The sequence below is a fragment of the Lactuca serriola genome, chromosome 8 (assembly GCF_051521515.1).
Source record: "Lactuca serriola cultivar US96UC23 chromosome 8, Lser_US96UC23_V15, whole genome shotgun sequence".
In the NCBI taxonomy this organism is placed as follows: Eukaryota; Viridiplantae; Streptophyta; class Magnoliopsida; order Asterales; family Asteraceae; genus Lactuca; species Lactuca serriola.
In genome coordinates this window covers 293,274,385-293,279,299 of record NC_136415.1, presented here as the reverse complement: position 1 = coordinate 293,279,299, position 4,915 = coordinate 293,274,385, and positions in this window count along the sequence as shown.

The window sequence follows — 4,915 nt, the reverse complement described above, 5'->3', positions numbered from 1 at the left end:
CACTCCAACCTTTTGGAGTTGGGCTATGCGTTTCTTGTTGACATGTCCAAGACGACAATGCCACAAAGATGCTTTATCCATACTATTGGAAGAATCCATACACAACACATCATTTCCTAGGTTATCTACAACCATTACAGTTTCATAAATTCCATTACAAGGCATTACTTCAAAGTATAAAACACCATTTAGATAAGCATAAATAGAACCATTCATATTATTAAACGAATATCTAAATCCTTGTCTAAATAAACCATGAAATAAAATGATGTTTCTTGCCATATCTGGCGAGTAGCAACAATTATTTAAATCTAAACCTAATCCATTACTAAGCACTAAAGAATACACTCCAATCTTGGTGACGGGCGACGATCTTCTGTTTCCCATGATTAGATTTATTCTTCCATGCTCCACATCCCTATTTCTTCTTAATCCTTGCAAATCAGAACAAATGTGGTAACCACATCTTGTATCAAGAACCTAAGAAATAGCATGAGATGAATCATTAGATTTAATTGTGTATATACCTGCGTAAGACGGCTTGATCTTTCCATCCTTGATGGCTTGCAGATATTCCAGGCATCTTCTCTTCCAATGCCCTATTTTGTGGCAATGATGGCACTCTTCCTCCTTCGGGTTAGGGTTAGGCTTAGCGGGATCAACCTTGGTCCCACTAGAAGAGGAACCATCTTGGGACTTTCCCTTGCGGTGGCTCTTTGACGGAGCCTACCTCTTCTTGCCCCTTCCCCGCCCTATTGCCAAAACAGGAGCAGCGGTCGGTGCCGGAGTTGGTGTAACAGACTTCTCCTTGAGGTTGCTCTCAGCGGTCCTTAGGAGTCCTTGGAGTTTTCTTAGGGTGACCTCTTCCTCGTTTATGTGGTAGGTCATCCTAAATTGATTGTACCATGAGGGAAAGGAGTGAAGAACATGTCGATAGCCATGTCCTCCCCAAAGTTAACATTTAACTTGCGAGTACGATCAACATATCTTTGCATCTTTTGCAAGTGCACGGTTAACGATTCTCCACTTCCCATCTTGGCGCTGATCATGTTCGTGATGATCTCATAGTGCTCTTGCCTCGCGCTTTGGTGGTACCGCTCCATTAAGTCTTGATGGTACGAGCTTTTCGTCGAGGACATGCTCTTTGTCCTCGTAGCGTGCAATGGTGCGAATGTATCTTATCCACTCGCTAAAGTTCGTACCATCGAAAGTCACCTTTTGGTAAAGACTCATTAACGTGAATGAGTTAGCAACAATGTTGTTCGCGTTCGACATCTACAAATAGAAAGGACAAAGTTGATTAGAATTGAATCCCTAATTAAACACCCAAAATGAAAAATTAGGGCTAGGACCCAACAACATTATTTACATATTAGAAAAGGGATGCCGTAATCCAAAACGCAAATAATTTGGAGGTAAGTGAATGACGATTCACTAATTCTTCACCCTGAAAAACATGACCTTATGTTTTAAATGCATTGAGATTTCCTAGATTTTTTTTCTTTGAGATTCATTGAACATTTCAATGGCATGTTTAAATCTCGATATTCCCCTCTCGTTTGTGATTGGGATGCTGAGGATCACAAAGTGGGTGTGAATAACCATGCAAATCTACATGGTGCCTTCATTGTTACAATCACCTATTCATTGTGCCGGTAAACCACACGCGCTCCATCGAACTATGATAAACAATGAATCACCCTTTGTCACCTTTGCATAGAACCAATTAGTGTGCCGGTGAACCACACACACACCGCTAATTTCTTAGCAAGGGTGCAAAGTGTAATTTCATGGGATTGCATCAATTCACTTTTCCTAAAGTAACTAGGATTGGGAATTTTTGAAAAACATGTAGTTACTTTATATTTTAACATTATACTTTTAATGAGGAGAGAGAGTTGCCCTATCCTACCCGTTCGGCTAACAACCCTCCACCAGTCAAGCAAGCGGTGGGTGTGAGTGTACAGGGTTTAACCACCTTATAGAACGACTTCGTGAATGACGCCTACTAACGGTAAGACTAGCATTTTAATTATACTTATATATCTATTAAGCTTTTAATAATATAATAGTATAGGGTTTAATTTTAAACTTATAAAACTCTAAGGGTTGAAATTTAAATTCTTCTAAATTAAACTTTTAATCACAAAATTCAAATTGCAAAACTTCGGGATAAATTTTGAACTTTTCAAAACTAAAAGGATCAAATAACAAATAATTCAAATTAAACAATTAATTCCATAATTACCTATATTTGATCTAATCTTATTTTAATCATTAGATAATTACCAAACCATCTGAAATAGTCCATATTTATCATATAAATAACCAATATCCAAAAGATTTGAAATTATCTATCGTTATGTCAAGGATAATAATTATATTAGGTTAAAATTCGGATTTTTACATAATAAAATGATTTAGATATCAATCCAAGACAAAAACAGCAACAAAATCCCGAACTATCCTCTGTCTGACGCTCGGACTCGCCGAGTCACCTTTGGACTCTCCGAGTAGGGCCAACTCGCCGAGTCCATACACTGACTCGCCGAGTTGGGTCGGACAGAGGTGGAGAATACGATTTTCCAGCAAGCAAAACATTTAAGCATCACATTCAATTAAAACCAATAAAGGCTCTGATACCACTGATGGGTTTGAGCGATAAGAACTTTCCTTTGTGCACATACAAACCCTAAAGCTTGGATCTAGGTTTCTCTAATTGAACATGCATTATATCTAAGACTTTCATGGCTAGATCTAATGTAAACAAACAATCAAAACATGTAAGAATATATCTAGAAGAATACCTTGAGTTACTTGCTTGAAACTTCTTCTTCTTGGAGCTTAGAGTCACAAATGTCACTCCTCTAATGGCTTACAAACACCAACTAGCAAGAAGGTACTTGAGAGAGAGGAAGGAGGGTGAGAAGTCGGCCCTAGGGTTCCTTACCTTGCATGAGTGCCGATTTCCCTCACCCTATGCATCTATTTATACTATGAGCTCCTAGGGTTTAACCTTTAACCCTAATTGGATAACATAGCCTCAAAGCAATCCAATAACCTTTATGGATAATGCCTTGGATGATTTCTAGGTGATCCACATCCCTAAAATCGTCCATGTAACGACCGAAAAATTCCAACCAATTTAAACTTTTCAAAAACAACCCGATTTCATTAAATTATTAGAAAAAGGTTTTCAACACAATTTATTTAGAGTATTCCCAGAATCACGTCACAACATAAACATGAGGAGCGGTACGATCACGCCTTCGCCTTGCCACGGTCTCCTGAAGAACCTGAAAAACATAAAACCACAACTGTAAGCCCGAAAGCTTAGTGAGATATCCCCAAAATACCAACCACATATACCATACACGCATAACATGCCATATCATATCGGATCACAGAACAGCCATGCACTTCGGGTCTACTGTGTGACTGGTCTGCCGCACCGGCCAACAGACCACCTGGTCCACCCTCCGAGTCTAGCCATATACATCGAGTCTGCAGTGTGATTGGTCTGCCCGCACCGGACCTTCAATCCACCCGGTCCACTCTCTGAGTCTACAGTATGACTGGTCCGCCCGCACCGGGCCTTCAGTCGGCCTGGTCCACTCTCCGAGCCTCGGCACGTCTGGTCTGCCCTCTTAGGGCCTACAGCCTATCCGGACCGCTCGCTAGGCCTTCGGGACAACCGGTCCGCCCTGGGTATCTTGGCCTACAGCACAAAGCAGGACCCGCCTCAACCCAACTCCAGTCCAAACAACCATGTGCACATAAGCATACGATCATATAACAATTCACAGTCAATAAGCCGATCAAACAGATCACATAACATATCATCATCCTAACCAGGATACCGACCTAACCGGTCACTAGCATAGCATCACCTTACATATCCGGATACTGACCTCAACCAGGTCTCTATCATATACCATCCTAGCTACCAGGATGCAAACATATCAAAGCAATAACATAACAACAAATACCCGGATCTCAATCCGATAAAGGGCCGGCCTTGGTGCCTTAGACCCTGTTGATATAGTGAGGATAACTCACCTCGCACTGCCGAAACTCTGAACTGAAGAAGCAGATTCCCGAATCACCGACTCACTGAAACTCCCGAACTAGCCATCATAACAAAATAATCATTAGGCCAAACATACATCCTCTTATTTGGGCCAAGGCCAAAGTCCAAATCTTCTACAAAGCCCAATATTGGCCCAATTTACCAAATTGGGCCCTCCGCACCAAATGGGCCTAGATCCAAGGTCCATAATAATAATTGGGCCCAAAATACTCTGTCCATAATTTCTAGTTTGGCCCATAAATCCAACAACCCAAACTATAAGGCCCAAATTGAAAATGCCACAGATGGGGTACGCTGGGCGTACCCTTCTTGGTACGCTGGGCGTACAACAATGCTCGCAACATGGGATCGGGACACTGGCCCGCTACGCTGGGCGTACTCATAGGTTACGCGGGGCGTAACCTCACTGCTCAACAACATCACATAACGTCTTAATGGTTTAAGCTCTTAAGCCCAAGCATCAGATCCTTAGGCCAAATATGCCTAAGATTCATAAAGTCTCAAAGTTTATCACTTGGAACGTCCATGAATCTCTTAATCCAAGGTCTTAATCCATTAAGACCCACATATCTCACACATGGAACAACCACAACCCTTGGGACCTCATTTTTCTCACTCAAGACCTCTCCAAAGGTCTGAAAGGACAGATAATCTCGACCAACTCAAAACATGCATCAAGATGAGGACTTTTGGGAGAAGAATGGTGTCAAAGCTTTACAACACATAGATCTACATAAAATGAATGTCAAGCAAGAAGCTTTATACCACAAATAGGCTCCAAAGGATGATGTCTTCCCAGATCTTTAAGCTCCAGCCGTTCTTTTC